The 16,031-nt window shown below is 48.0% G+C and overlaps 1 pseudogene; it reads left to right on the top strand.

The window, feature by feature from the left end:
- Positions 1–13,104, top strand: part of LOC131815643 (cilia- and flagella-associated protein 251-like) — a 46,135-nt pseudogene extending 33,031 nt beyond the window's left edge.
- The last annotated feature ends 2,927 nt before the right edge of the window (positions 13,105–16,031 follow it).

The following is a 16,031-nucleotide window of genomic DNA, read 5'->3' as shown; positions in this document are numbered from 1 at the left end:
ATATGGTTATGAAGATGAAAAATATTTTTAAGTTTCTATAAAAGGAGTTGATAAGGATAAATTGGTTGGGAGAATAAAGAAAAAGAAATTGGAGACAATCTGCTCAGGCTGGAGACTATAACAAAGCCCTGTGCTAGATTTAGGGTGTATTTTGATCTATTAGAAGTTGTAACCCATATTATTTTTAGAAGAAAAAAACCCTATGTATAAAAAAAATAAAGTTAGATACAATGAAGGATAAAATATGATTTTAATAATGAATGTTCCAAATGTTTTTTTCTTATGAAAGGTATTGTTAAGAGAAACTAGTTAAAAACGTTAAAAGAGGAGGGGGTAAAAGTTAAAAAAATTAGCAGTAGAAAAAAAAATAAAATTAAAAAAACGTACTAAGTTTGCAAGACTAAAGAATCGTGGGGAGAAAACCATGAATTCCCTGCTTTGCTTCCTCCTTCTCTGGAATTCTGCTGTTCTCTTGGTATATGAACTTGGTCTTTGCTGGATTTCTTTTTTTTTTTTTTTTTAAATTCTTTATTATTTATAAACATATATTTTTATCCCCAGGGGTACAGGTCTGTGAATCACCAGGTTTACACACTTCATAGCACTCACCAAATCACATACCCTCCCCAATGTCCATAATCCCACCCCCTTCTCCCAAACCCCCTCCCCCCGGCAACCCTCAGTTTGTTTTGTGAGATTAAGAGTCACTTATGGTTTGTCTCCCTCCCAATCCCATCTTGTTTCATTTATTCTTCTTCTACCCACTTAAGCCTCCATGTTGCATCACCACTTCCTCATATCAGGGAGATCATATGATAGTTGTCTTTCTCTGCTTGACTTATTTCGCTAAGCATGATACGCTCTAGTTCCATCCATGTTGTTGCAAATGGCAAGATTTCATTTCTTTTGATGGCTGCATAGTATTCCATTGTGTATATATACCACCTCTTCTTGATCCATTCATCTGTTGATGGACATCTAGGTTCTTTCCATAGTTTGGCTATTGTGGACATTGCTCCTATAAACATTCGGGTGCATGTGTCCCTTTGGATCACTACATTTGTATCTTTAGGGTAAATACCCAATAGTGCAATTGCTGGGTCATAGGGCAGTTCTATTTTCAACATTTTGAGGAACCTCCATGCTGTTTTCCAGAGTGGCTGCACCAGCTTGCATTCCCACCAACAGTGTAGGAGGGTTCCCCTTTCTCCGCATCCTCGCCAGCATCTGTCATTTCCTGATTTGTTGATTTTAGCCATTCTGACTGGTGTGAGGTGATATCTCATTGTGGTTTTGATTTGTATTTCCCTGATGCCGAGTGATATGGAGCACTTTTTCATGTGTCTGTTCGCCATCTGGATGTCTTCTTTGCAGAAATGTCTGTTCATGTCTTCTGCCCATTTCTTGATTGGATTATTTGTTCTTTGGGTGTTGAGTTTGCTAAGTTCTTTATAGATTCTGGACACTAGTCCTTTATCTGATATGTCGTTTGCAAATATCTTCTCCCATTCTGTCAGTTGTCTTTTGATTTTGTTAACTGTTTCCTTTGCTGTGCAAAAGCTTTTGATCTTGATGAAATCCCAGTAGTTCATTTTTTCCCTTGCTTCCCTTGCCTTTGGCGTTGTTCCTAGGAAGATGTTGCTGCGGCAGAGGTCGAAGAGGTTGCTGCCCGTGTTCTCCTCAAGGATTTTGATGGATTCCTTTCGTACATTGAGATCCTTCATCCATTTTGAGTCTATTTTTGTGTGTGGTGTAAGGAAATGGTCCAATTTCATTTTTCTGCATGTGGCTGTCCAATTTTACCAGCACCATTTATTGAAAAGGCTGTCTTTTTTCCATTGGACATTCTTTCCTGCTTTGTCGAAGATTAGTTGACCATAGATTTGAGGGTCTATTTCTGGGCTCTCTATTCTGTTCCATTGATCTATGTGTCTGTTTTTGTGCCAGTACCATGCTGTCTTGATGATGACAGCTTTGTAATAGAGCTTGAAGTCCGGAATTGTGATGCCACCAACGTTGGCTTTCTTTTTCAATATCCCTTTGGCTATTCGAGGTCTTTTCTGGTTCCATATAAATTTTAGCATTATTTGTTCCATTTCTTTGAAAAAGATGGATGGTACTTTGATAGGAATTGCATTAAATGTGTAGATTGCTTTAGGTAGCATAGACATTTTCACAATATTTATTCTTCCAATCCAGGAGCATGGAACATTTTTCATTTCTTTGTGTCTTCCTCAATTTCTTTCATGAGTACTTTATAGTTTTCTGAGTATAGATTCTGTGTCTCTTTGGTTAGGTTTATTCCTAGGTATCTTATGGTTTTGGATGCAATTGTAAATGGGATTGACTCCTTAATATCTCTTTCTTCTGTCTTGCTGTTGGTGTAGAGAAATGCAACTGATTTCTGTGCATTGATTTTATATCCTGACACTTTACTGAATTCCTGTATAAGTTCTAGCAGTTTTGGAGTGGAGTCTTTTGGGTTTTCCACATATAGTATCATATCATCTGCGAAGAGTGATAATTTGACTTCTTCTTTGCCGATTTGGATGCCTTTAATTTCCTTTTGTTGTCTGATTGCTGAGGCTAGGACCTCTAGTACGATGTTGAATAGCAGTGGTGATAATGGACATCCCTGCCGTGTTCCTGACCTTAGCGGAAAAGCTTTCAGTTTTTCTCCATTGAGAATGATATTTGCGGTGGGTTTTTCATAGATGGCTTTGATGATATTGAGGTATGTGCCCTCTATCCCTACACTTTGAAGAGTTTTGATCAGGAAGGGATGTTGTACTTTGTCAAATGCTTTTTCAGCATCTATTGAGAGTATCATATGGTTCTTGTTCTTTCTTTTATTGATGTGTTGTATCACATTGACTGATTTGCGGATGTTGAACCAACCTTGCAGCCCTGGAATAAATCCCACTTGGTCGTGGTGAATAATCTTTTTAATGTACTGTTGAATCCTATTGGCTAGTATTTTGTTGAGTATTTTCGCATCTGTGTTCATCAAGGATATCGGTCTATAGCTCTCTTTTTTGGTGGGATCCTTGTCTGGTTTTGGGATCAAGGTGATGCTGGCCTCATAAAATGAGTTTGGAAGTTTTCCTTCCATTTCTATTTTTTGGAACAGTTTCAGGAGAATAGGAATTAGTTCTTCTTTAAATGTTTGGTAGAATTCCCCCGGGAAGCCGTCTGGCCCTGGGCTTTTGTTTGTTTGGAGATTTTTAATGACTGTTTCAATCTCCTTACTGGTTATGGGTCTGTTCAGGCTTTCTATTTCTTCATAGTTCAGTTGTGGTAGTTTATATGTTTCTAGGAATGCATCCATTTCTTCCAGATTGTCAAATTTATTGCCGTAGAGTTGCTCATAGTATGTTCTTATAATAGTTTGTATTTCTTTGGTGTTAGTTGTGATCTCTCCTCTTTCATTCATGATTTTATTTATTTGGGTCCTTTCTCTTTTCTTTTTGATAAGTCGGGCCAGGGGTTTATCAATTTTATTAATTCTTTCAAAGAACCAGCTCCTAGTTTCGTTGATTTGTTCTATTGTTTTTTTGGTTTCTATTTCATTGATTTCTGCTCTGATCTTTATGATTTCTCTTCTCCTGCTGGGCTTAGGGTTTCTTTCTTGTTCTTTCTCCAGCTCCTTTAGGTGTAGGGTTAGGTTGTGTACCTGAGACCTTTCTTGTTTCTTGAGAAAGGCTTGTACCGCTATATATTTTCCTCTCAGGACTGCCTTTGTTGTGTCCCACAGATTTTGAACCGTTGTATTTTCATTATCATTTGTTTCCATGATTTTTTTCAATTCTTCTTTAATTTCCCGGTTGACCCATTCATTCTTTAGAAGGATACTGTTTAGTCTCCATGTATTTGGGTTCTTTCCAAACTTCCTTTTGTGGTTGAGTTCTAGCTTTAGAGCATTGTGGTCTGAAAATATGCAGGGAATGATCCTAATCTTTTGATACCGGTTGAGTCCTGATTTAGGACCGAGGATGTGATCTATTCTGGAGAATGTTCCATGTGCACTAGAGAAGAATGTGTATTCTGTTGCTTTGGGATGAAATATTCTGAATATATCTGTGATGTCCATCTGGTCCAGTGTGTCGTTTAAGGCCTTTATTTCCTTGCTGATCTTTTGCTTGGATGACCTGTCCATTTCAGTGAGGGGAGTGTTAAAGTCCCCTACTATTATTGTATTATTGTTGATGTGTTTCTTTGATTTTGTTATTAATTGGTTTATATAGTTGGCTGCTCCCACATTGGGGGCATAGATATTTAAAATTGTTAAATCTTCTTGTTGGACAGACCCTTTGAGTATGATATAGTGTCCTTCCTCATCTCTTATTATAGTCTTTGGCTTAAAATCTAATTGATCTGATATAAGGATTGCCACTCCTGCTTTCTTCTGATGTCCATTAGCATGGTAAATTCTTTTCCACCCCCTCACTTTAAATCTGGAGGTGTCTTCGGGCTTAAAATGTGTTTCTTGGAGGCAACATATAGATGGGTTTTGTTTTTTTATCCATTCTGATACCCTGTGTCTTTTGACAGGGGCATTTAGCCCATTCACATTCAGGGTAACTATTGAGAGATATGAATTTAGTGCCATTGTATTGCCTGTAAGGTGACTGTATAGGTCTCTGTTCCTTTCTGATCTACCACTTGTAGGCTCTTTCTTTGCTTAGAGGACCCCTTTCAATATTTCCTGTAGAGCTGGTTTGGTATTTGCAAATTCTTTCAGTTGTTGTTTGTCCTGGAAGCTTTTAATCTCTCCTTCTATTTTCAATGATAGCCTAGCTGGATATAGTATTCTTGGCTGCATGTTTTTCTCGTTTAGTACTCTGAAAATATCATGCCAGCTCTGTCTGGCCTGCCAGGTCTCTGTGGATAAGTCAGCTGCCAATCTCATATTTTTACCATTGTATGTTACAGACTTTTTTTCCCGGGCTGCTTTCAGGATTTTCTCTTTGTCATTGAGACTTGGAAATTTTACTATTAGGTGACGGGGTGTGGGCCTATTCTTATTGATTTTGAGGGGCATTCTCTGAACCTCCTGAATTTTGATGCTCGTTCCCTTTGCCATATTGGGGAAATTCTCCCCAATAATTCTCTCCAGTATACCTTCTGCTCCCCTCTCACTTTCTTCTTCTTCTGGAATCCCAATTATTCTAATGTTGTTTCGTCTTATGGTGTCACTTATCTCTCGAATTCTCCCCTCGTGGTCCAGTAGCTGTTTGTCCCTCTTTTGCTCAGCTTCTTTATTCTCTGTCATTTGGTCTTCTATATCACTAATTCTTTCTTCTGCCTCATTTATCCTAGCAGTTAGAGCCTCCATTTTTGATTGCACCTCATTAATAGCTTTTTTGATTTCACCTTGGTTAGATTTTAGTTCTTTTATTTCTCCAGAAAGGGCTTTTATATCTCTCGAGAGGGTTTCTCTCATATCTTCCATGCCTTTTTCGAGCCCGGCTAGAACCTTGAGAATTGTCATTCTGAACTCTAGATCTGACGTATTACCGATGTCTGTATTGATTAGGTCCCTAGCCTTCGGTACTGCCTCTTGTTCTTTTTTTTGTGTTGAATTTTTCCGTCTTGTCATTTTGTCCAGATAAGAGTAAATGAAGGGGCAAGTAAAATACTAAAAGGGTGGCAACAACCCCAGGAAAATATGCTTTAACCAAATTAGAAGAGATCCAAAATCGTGAGTGGGGAGAAAGGGGATAAAAAGAGGTTCAAAAAGGAAGAAAGAAAAAAGAAAAAAAAAAAAGAAAAGAAAAGAATATTTTTAAAGAAAGAAAACACCTAAGAAAAATGTAAAAAAAAAATATATATATATTAGATAAACTAGTAAAAAATCGTTAAAAAAGAAAAAGGTAACAGTTAAAAAAAAATTTTACCCGAAGGCGAGAAAAAAAAAAAAATGAAAAAGAAAAAATTAAATTAACTGCAAGACTAAAAAAAATCACAGGAAAAAAGCCATGAGTTCCGTGCTTGGCTTTCTCCTCCTCTGGAATTCTGCTGCTCTCCTTGGTATTGAAACCGCACTCCTTGGTAGGTGAACTTGGTCTCGGCTGGATTTCTTGTTGATCTTCTGGGGGAGGGGCCTGTTGTAGTGATTCTCAAGTGTCTTTGCCCCAGGCAGAATTACACCGCCCTTACCCAGGGCCAGGGTGAGTAATCCGCTCGGGTTTGCTTTCAGGAGCTTTTGTTCCCTGAGCGCTTTCCGTAGAGTTCCAGAGGACGGGAATACAAATGGCGGCCTCCTGGTCTCCGGCCCGGAGGAGCCGAGAGCCCAGGGCCCCACTCCTCAGTGCGCCCTCAGAGAACAGCGCCCAGTTACTCCCGTCTGCCTGACCTCCGGCCGCGCTCCGAGCTCACCGAGCCTGCGACCGGTTCAAGGTAACACGGAGCTGCGAGCTTACTGTCGGCTCTGTCTCTGTAGCCGGCTTTCCCGTTCCAATACCCGCAAGCTCTGCGACACTCAGACACCCCCGATCCTTCTGTGACCCTGCGGGACCTGAGGCCACGCTGACCCCGCGTGGGCTTCGCCCCGGTTTAGCCTCTGGAGCGATGTCCCTCAGCGGAACAGACTTTTAAAAGTCCTGATTTTGTGCGCGGTTGCTCCGCCGCTTGCCGGGAGCCGGCCCCTCCCCCCGGGGTCTATCTTCCCGTCGCTTTGGATTCACTTCTCCGCCGGTCCTACCTTTCAGAAAGTGGTTGTTTTTCTGTTTCCAGAATTGCTGTTCTTCTTCTCTTCGATCTGCCGATGGATTTTCAGGTGTTTGCAATCTTTAGATAAGCTATCTAGCTGATCTCCGGCTAGCTGAAGCAGTCTCAGCTTGCTACTTCTCCGCCATCTTGACTCCTCCTCCCTTTGCTGGATTTCTTGTTGACTTTCTGGGGGAGGGGCATATTATAGTGATTCTCAAGTGTCTTTGCCCAAGGTGGAAGTGCACTGCCTTTATCAGGGGCAAGGTTAAGTTATCCGCTCGGGTTCACTGTCCCTGAATGCTTTCTGTAGAGTTCCAGAGGTCAGGAATGAAAATGGTGGCCTCCCAATCTCTGGCCCAGAGGAGTCGAGAGCTTGGGGCACTACTCCTCAGTGCACCCTCAGAGAAAAGAGCTCAATCACTCCCATCTCCCTGGCCTCCAACCTGTGACCAAACTTCTCTGTCTCTGGCACACGGTCCTGCCTGGATTCTCTGAACCTCGCCAATCCCTGAGTTCTTCCAGGGGGGTCTCCCTGGATCTTGTGGGGTCCCTGCTCACAGAGCAGTTGCCTGTGCCACAGATCACAATAAGGTAACCCTGAGGAGAGAGCTCCCTCCTTGACTCCATCTCTGTAGCTGGCTTCCCCACTCTAATACCTATGAGCTCTGCAACACTCAGATAGCCCCCATCCTTCTGTGAGCCTGAGGGACCTGAGGCCCCGCTCTGCTGGCATGGGCTTCACCTCGGCTTAGCCCCTGGAGTGATGTCACTCAATGGAGCAGACTTTTAAAAGTTCTGATTTTGTGCTCCATTGCTCTGCCGCTAGCCAGGAGCCAGCTCCTCCCCCTGTGGTCTATCTCCCCATCGCTTTGGAGTCACTTTTCCGCTGGTCCTACCTTTCAGAAAGTGGTCGATTTTCTGTTTCTAGAATTGCTGCTCTTCTTCTATTCGGTCTCCTTTTGGATTTGTAGGTGTTTAGGATGGTTTGATAAGCTATCTTGCTGATCTCCTGCTATCTGATGTTGTCTCAGCCTGCTACTTCTTTGCCATCTTGACTCCTCCCTGGTTTGCCTTTTTTTTTTCCCCCCATGTATTACTTTTAAAGAACCCCTTTGTTTTGGTGAAACAAAAACTTGCTTTTTTCCTTCCACACTCATTAGACTCATTTTAACCATAAATATTATGTACTTTAATTTTAAGGAAATGAAATAACTATATTGTTTCTTCTGATTACAAAACAACACTTACCCATTATGAAAATATGAAATACAACAGAACTTTATAAAGTTTGCTGACTGAAGAGGCTGTGGGGGCTCAGAGGGGGTCATTAAAGGCCTTGGTCTCAGACAGAAAGGGGTTCACATTCCAGACGTATCCCTGCCTTGCTGAATGACTCGGGGCAAGGGACTTAACTTGGCTGAGCCTCCATTTTTCCAGTGGAGCAGACTTTTAAAAGTTCTGATTTTGTGCTCCATTGCTCTGCCGCTAGCTGGGAGAAAATAGGCATGATGACACTCTCCCTCAGAGTGATTTTATGAGAAATTTTGTGAGACAAACCACGTAAAACTCTAGCACCTTGTCTGGCACAGGGGAGCTCTAGATAATCAGCTCTAGATTATCATCTAGATAATCATCGTTATTAGTATGCTTGAGAAGTTCCCGACAGGGACAGAGGACTCTCCCTCATGACAGGGACCATGTGCATATGTTTGGAGTCACTGTGCCGTTTGCTTTTCAAAAGCCCTACTTTTTTTTTTTTTTTTCATTTCTTTTAATACAGAGAGCGGTGAGGTCCTGGCATGTCTTTACAAAGAGAAATGCAAGTTGTCCTCACTCGGGGGTGTGGAAAATACAGTAGAAGAATTGCAGCTGATGATGAATCAGCCTTTAATTAGTTGGGGGGCTAGGGCCCAGTGAAGACCAGGCCTGTACTCCCCTCTCTCCATGGTAAATAAAATCCAGCCAGGACCAGGGAGCCCACCAAGGATCTTGAAAACACTTGGCTTGTTTTCCCATTTCTTTCCAGCAGATGGCAGTGAAAGATGTTCTCACCAATTACTCTGCCCACCTGCCTTGCTGATCAATCAGAAACTGCATTTAATCACTTTGCATCAATAAGAGGATCCCCCATCCTGCCCCCCCCCCCCGACCGTGATTAGACTTATGCCAGTGCATAATGCCAATACCCATTTGGGATGGATCTGAGAATTGGAAATAAAAGCCATTATATCACAGGACACTGCCTTTGGCTGTGACCACTGGACAGGGTTTTATATGCCCTCCTGTAAAGTGGATTGTGTGCTTTTACCAATATGTGTGATTTCGGAGGGCTGGTGGATGGACTCTGATATCTTCTGTGGTCTCGTGGCAGAGAATATCAATCAATGCCCATTACCACTGCATGTGGCTGATGGGAGAGGGCGGGGAGAGGAGAGTGAGACAGAGTGTGTGCTTTGCATTAGGTACCCCTGGGTCCCTGCACAGTCTAGCCACGGGGCCTGATGGGGCTGCTGTGTGTAAGTCGGTCCCCAGCGGTATTTGGGATATACTTGTACTGAAAGATTACTGCTTGTTTCACTGAAATTCAAATTTCATTGGGCATCCTGCATTTTTTATTTGCTAAATCTGGCAACCCCAGGCCTTGAGCAAATTTCTCAACTTCTCTGAGCCTTAATTTTCCAGATGTAAAGTGGAACGACTGTAAAATCAGCCACAGTGTTAAAGTGAAATTTGTACAACACCTGGATTCCAGAGCTGGACATAAAATGAACTGTTCAGGAGATGGTACTTACTACTGTTAGTTCCCAAACAGATGTTTTTGTTCATTTCAGCTATATTGTCACAGATGATAATAGAGGTAACATTAAGTTCTACAATTATACCCTGTCCATTGTTACCTGGTAAAGCAACTTCAGACTGAGCTCCATAATGATCCTGTCATTTTCCAAGGCCCCAACAGCTCCCCCCACCGAAAAATCAAACTATCCTCCAGACTGCACTCTAAAAGGTGAACTTTTGATTGTAAGGTAACTTGTTAATGAATCTAGGGCACCTGGGTGGCTCAGTGGGTTAATCCTCTGCCTTCAGCTCAGGTCGTGATCCTAGGATTCTGGGATCGAGCCCCATATCAGGCTCCCTGCTCAGCAGGCAGCCAACTTCCCCATCTCCCTCTGCCTACTTGTGACCTCTCTCTCTCTGTGTGTCAAATAAATCTCAAAAATCTTAAATAAATAAGTAATAAAAATGAATGGTAAAATAAATTAAAAAGTAAAATTAATAAAATAAAAGAAAATAAATAATTTGCAAATAAAATATTAAAAATTATTAAAAATAATAATAAAACTAACAATAGAATAAATAAATTGATAATTGCCCAGGTTACATTTCAAAGCAGAATTTTCAGGACACCCGACTGGTTCAGTGTGTTAACTCAGGTCATGAGGTCGGCATCCTGGAATGGAATCCCGCATTGGGCTCGCTGCTCAAAGGGGAGTCTGCTTCTCCCTCTGCCTCGGTCCCTCCCCCATACTTGTGCTCTCCATCTCTCTCTGACCAATACATAAATAAAATCTTTAAAAAATTTTAAGGCAGAATTTTAGAAATAACCTCTAAAAAGACGAGCTGCCCAGATGGCTCATGCGGTGGAGTGTGTGATGCTTGGTCCCAGGGTTGTGAGTTTGAGTCCCCCCTGGGTGTAGAGATGGATTCAGGCATGAGAAATAACCTCTAAAAACAAAGAATTTTGTCATTTTTCTCTACGGATAGATAAAAATCTATATCCACATATAAAAATATGTGAGCCATGTTATGTTGGGACTCCCATTACTGAACAATTGGAAAGCATGTTCAAGGGGGCACCTGGGTGGCTCAGTGGGTTAAAGCCTCTGGAAAGCATGTTCAAATACAGAGGATCTTTGGTCAAAGCAAACTGTTGGACTATTACCGATGGGATTACAGTTCAGGATTTCATTAACCCACCTCCCAGGCTTTCATATGGGGTGGGGGGTTGTCCTGCTACTCCATGGCCACAGACTATACAAGAACACAGCTGGATCCTGGCCTGGGGGGAATCGTTTTCAGCAGCAAAACACCAGGGAAAGAAATTCTCTTCCCAGGCCAAATTTTCAGCCTCCTGAGCCCCCAGCAGCATGTCTGTGGCCTCAGGAAGTGTCATTGCTTGAAGTTTCTCTGTGTGCCCCTGGTGTGGGTTGGGCCATGAGCAGATGAAAGCTCTGGTACTAGGCCAGCCCTGGACACAGGGAACGGTAGATGCCACCCACTGGTGCAAGCAGGTACAAGGTCCCACCAAACTGCTATGCAGATGAGGAAGAGACTGACTAGGACACAGCGGGGGTGACCTGCCCACTGGGAACCTGACGTGCAGCCAGGAGGAAGGGCAGGATCTAGATGGCCTCACTGTATCCCTGGGTCGCTGCTCCTCCCCTCTTTCCTATCTGCCCTGTGTCTCTGTGTGTGCATGTGTGTGTGTGTATATGTGTGTGTTGTCAGTCCCCTCTGTACTTCTCCCCTCCTACCTCCTTCTGCAATGCTGTCCCTTCTCTGCTTCTCTGTCTGCTTGCTGCCCCATCTTTCCCAACTACCTGCCACTGTGTCCACAGCAGTCAGCATCATCTCTCAGCCCCCAGGCCACCTTTCTTGCATGCTCAGGCCAGCACCATTAAAGCCCAAGCTGTACTTCCTGGGAGAGTGGCAAAAGGGGGCCCTGTGAGGGACAGGGGTACACCCCGCCTATGGCCACACTGCAAATGTAGCTGTCGGGGTCACGGCCAGGGTACAGGGAACGGGCCCCACTCAGGCCCCAGTCCCAGTGTGGGGACTGCCCAGCACCTTCTCCCCCTTCCCACCCTTCTCCAGCAAGTTCTAAGACCTATACAGATGAGGGACAGTCAGGGCCTGAGTTCTAGCCAGGCCTGCAAGCCTCTAGGACCCAGCTCTCAGCATGGACTCAGGGTGGCATCAGCCTACCAGCTGAGTGAACCTGCGACAGGCGGTGAATCATCTGCGTGTCTCGGTGTCCCCAACTACAGAACAGGGAAGAGAAGACTCTCTCCTTCTTAAAGTGCCTCTGAGGACTGGATAGGGATGAACAGACATGAAGAACTTGGCACGGCAGTTGCCGCAGTCAGTGGTGAGAATTCAGTTCTGAGTGGCAGCAGCAGCAGTGAGAGAGAAAAGCCCAGAGAGCACCAGGATCGCAGCTGTAGCTGACCGGGGGGCTTATCACCCATTGATGTGTGGACCCACACATGCCAGGGGACCGCTGGGGTCTCTGTGAGAGGGTATTACCAGAAACAATTGCCCTTTGGGTTTCAGTGGGTGCTTGTGGGGACTGTCCAAGGAGACTCCACACTGGGTGCTGTCAGAAAGTAAAGAAAGTTCTGTGAATGGAATCCAGTCCGTGGCATCTTCAGGGAGAACAGAGAGACTCAGCTGTAGATGTAACCCCAGACGTGGGTGTGCCAAGTGTACACGAAGAGCATGGCAAGGGCAAGCCAAGGGCACTGGAACAAGAATGGTGGACAAAAGGCAAGATGGAATGCCCACTTGGACCTTCACCCTGTTGCTGGATTAATCAAAATGGTTTCCCCTAAAGGTCTTCAGAGTGTCTCCTAGAGGCCAGCGTTGCACAACATGTGAGCCCACCGTCCAAGATGTCACCCAGAAACAAAGGGCCTGACACCCAGAGGAGGAGGCAATGGGGGCACTTGCCGAGGGAAGAGAGGATGCGTGCAGCCCTGCCATGCCCAGCTGACGGGTCCGCAGGGGCACGGCTATGGGACCAGCTCTTGTCCCTTAATGCTTGGGGCCCAGCCAGGGGAGATGGCTGGCACCCAGTGCACCCCCATTCCCCTTCCTCAGTTCAGCCTTCAAGCCCAAGAGATCTGTTCCCATCCCGAGGGTTGGGAACAAGGGGGTGGACCCCTCCACGGCGCCTCTGCAGGTCTGATTCTTGCACTGGGTGGCGACCCAACAGAAGCTGTGCGTGTGCACAGGGGTTCCTGCATGCGCACTCACTCCTCAGGTTCCAGGTTCCAAAGCTGTGTCCTGGCAACAGGCCCCACATTGTGTTCTAGGCCTTCGGCCACGACTTGGCAGCTGAAGGAGAGCGCTGCGAGCCTAGTTCGCTATCCCCAGCATCTGGCCTTACCCGACTGCTCTATGGGCACCTCCTTGAACAGGCCATGCCCCTCCCCCAGCCCCCAGATCTACGGGATCCACACCTGCCAGGAGGGCTCGTCCACCCCCGCCGGGCTCCTTGTGGCCGCAGACAACTCTTGGCGCCCAGGGCTCGCCCAGCGGTCCACGCCCCGGGGTCCACTCACAGGCGGTCCTCCAAGTCCCCCACAAGTTGGCAACCGCGCTCAGTCCTAGCAGCTTGGAGAAGGCACTCCATGATCCTGGCGACCCCGCGCTTTCTTCTGGGGCTCCTCACCTCCTCCTGCAGGTGGGGCTGCCAGCTGAAGGTGATGCTATGGGCTGCTGGATCGCAGGTGTCCTGCCGCCACCGCTGCGAGTCCATCGTGGACATGGTCACCCCCTGTGTGCTGCAGAAGCAGGTTGCCACCGGGCTGCGGCCCTCAGCACCCAGGAATGTCCACGAAGTCTCCAGAGGGGAGAGGATGTGCAGAGACCCCAGAGAGAGCGGCAAAGGGAGGGCCCAGATAGAGACTCACAGAAAGGACCCTAAAAGTGCTGGGGCCCCACAGGGAGCATTTAGGCCCCTGGGAGTCCAAGGAGGGCTCTCTTTCTTTGTGCCCAGGCCTGGGCCTCTGCTGAGAGCCGTCCCCCGGAAAAAGAGCTCAAAAGACCCATACAATAAGAAGTCCCCCAGCTCCCATAGGAGTTCCTGCCCCACTCGAAATGCCGTTACCAGTTCTTACAATTCCACCAGGGGCTGCTACCCGGTGCAGAGGAGGAGGGGTCTGGCCACAAGTCAGGCCTCGCGGCCCCTGAGATCCCCCAAAAAAGTCAGCCAAGAGAGCCCTTTGTGTCCTGCCGGAGTGCCTGCACTTTGCCAGAAGAACCACCAGCTGGAAAAGGCAGAAGGCAGCGCAGAGGCACTGCTCATCCCCAGCTGACTGTTCCAGGCCCCGAAAACGCAAGTTTCCACTGCTGCCACACAGGCGAGGGGAGCCACTGAGGCTGCTGTCACCCCCTGAGCTGGGGTTTCCAGTGACTGCTGAGGACCTGGATTGGGAAAAGACAGCTGCTCTCCAGCGCATCCAAGATGCTCTTCGAGGGGACACAGAGGCCACCTGCAGCTGTGACCCAACTTGCCCATCCAGTGCCTTGGCCCTGCCTACTGCAGTGGCTGCTCCCCTGCCAGCCTCTGACTCCCAGGTCACCTCTGTGGACTGCTCCCATTCTTCCCAGCCTCTCCTCTTGGGGTCTCACCCTGGCTGCAGTGGGAGCAACTTTGCATCTACCCAGGTCCTCTCGATGCAGTCCAGGGACAACAAGGCCTCAGTCACAGTCCCCACAGGCCTGCCTGCGCTGCCTGGGGGGAGTGGCAACCCGGGATCTACTGTCCAGGCCCCATTCGGGGCTGTTGGGGGGCAGTGGCCCAGAGCCAGCCCCCTTCACAGCTCTCCCCCGCATGGACAGCCAGCAGCTCAGGCTCCAAACCCTCTCCAGGCCCTGAGCACAGCAGTAGTCCAGCTGTCCTTGGGTAGTGGCACCCAGGCAGGTTATGTGGTTCCCTTACCCGCATCTGCCTCCCGGGGCACCCGTGCCAGTGCCCAGCCAGGTTCGGCTACCTCTCTTACTGTACTCGCCCCTGGCGCAGCCGCTGCCCCTGGCTTGACAGCTGTCACCCAGCTGCCCGGTGCCATGTCCCATGCTGGGCCCATTAGCCAGCAACCCCGCCCCCCAGGAGGCAGCACAATGCCGGCCCCCATCAGCATGGGGCTTTCCTCAGCACCCCCAGGTTTGGGGAGAGGAGCTGATGTTGCAGATCTGTGCTCCAGCTTTGGGGCTCTCAACATCACAGCAGAAACGAGCAGGGCCCCAAGCGGCCCACAGGGCTCCAGGGCAAGCCTGGGCCCCAACACAGGGGTCCGCCCACGCCAGAGCACCCTGTCGGGAGCCGCTGGAGCCAGCACAACAAACCAGCCTGTGTCGGGAGCCCCGAGGGTCCCTAGCTTCAGTCACATCCCCAGGCACCTGATCAAGAAGACCAAGAAGAGCTCCAGATCAGATGGCTGCAGCACTTCCAACAAGGCCGCCTGCAGGGACGGGAGCATCCTGGCCTTTCCTCCTAGGGGCCCCGCCTCCCTGGTCAGCAAGGCCCAGAGCAGCCTTGCCACCAAGAACCCCTCATCCCCTGCTCAGCGCTTGATTAAGTGCAAAAGAGCTGCACCGTGTAACAAGCCATTTTCATCCACATCACAGCCCATTGCCACTGCCCCTGGATAGGCAGCTGTCCCCCAGGTGCCGGGCGCCGTGTCCCATGCTGGGCCCAACAGCCAGCAGCCCGGCCCCCAAGATGGCAGCACAATGCCGGCCCCCATCAGCATGGGGCTTTCCTCAGCACCCCCAGGTTTGGGGAGAGGAGCTGATGTTTCAGATCTGTGCTCCAGTTTTGGGGCTCTGAGCATCGCAGCAGGAACGAGCAGGGCCCCAAGCAGCCCACAAGGCTCCAGGGCAAGCCTGGGCCCCAACACAGGGGGCCGCCCATGCCAGAGCACCCTATCCGGGACCGCTGGAGCCAGCACGATGAACCAGCCTGTGTCGGGAGCCCCGAGTGCCCCTCCCTTCAGTCACATCCCCAGGCACCTGAGCAAGACGAGGTCCGAGGTCCACATCAGATGACTTTAGCTCTGCCAGCAAGTCTGCTTGCGGGGACGGGGGCGTCCTGGCCTCTCCTCCTAGGGGCCCATCCTCCCTGGTCAGCACAGCCCAGACCAGCCTTGCCACCAAGACCCCCTCATCCTCTGCTCAGCGCTTGATTAAGTGCAAAAGAGCTGCACCGTGTAACAAGCCATTTTCATCCACATCACAGCCCATTGCCACTGCCTCTGGATTGGCAGCTGTCCTCCAGGTGCTGGACACCGTGTCCCATGCTGGGCCCAACAGCCAGCAGGCCGGCCCCCAAGCTGGCAGCACAATGCCGGCCCCCATCAGCATGGGGCTTTCCTCAGCACCCCCAGGTTTGGGGAGAGGAGCTGATGTTTCAGATCTGTGCTCCAGTTTGGGGGCTCTGAGCATCGCAGCAGGAACGAGCAGGGCCCCAAGTGGCCCACAGGGCTCCAGGGCAAGCCTGGGCCCCAACACAGGGGTCCGCCCACGCCAGAGCACCC

Source organism: Mustela lutreola, chromosome 15 (assembly GCF_030435805.1).
Source record: "Mustela lutreola isolate mMusLut2 chromosome 15, mMusLut2.pri, whole genome shotgun sequence".
Lineage (NCBI taxonomy): Eukaryota > Metazoa > Chordata > Mammalia > Carnivora > Mustelidae > Mustela > Mustela lutreola.
This window is presented reverse-complemented; position numbering and strand designations above follow the sequence as displayed.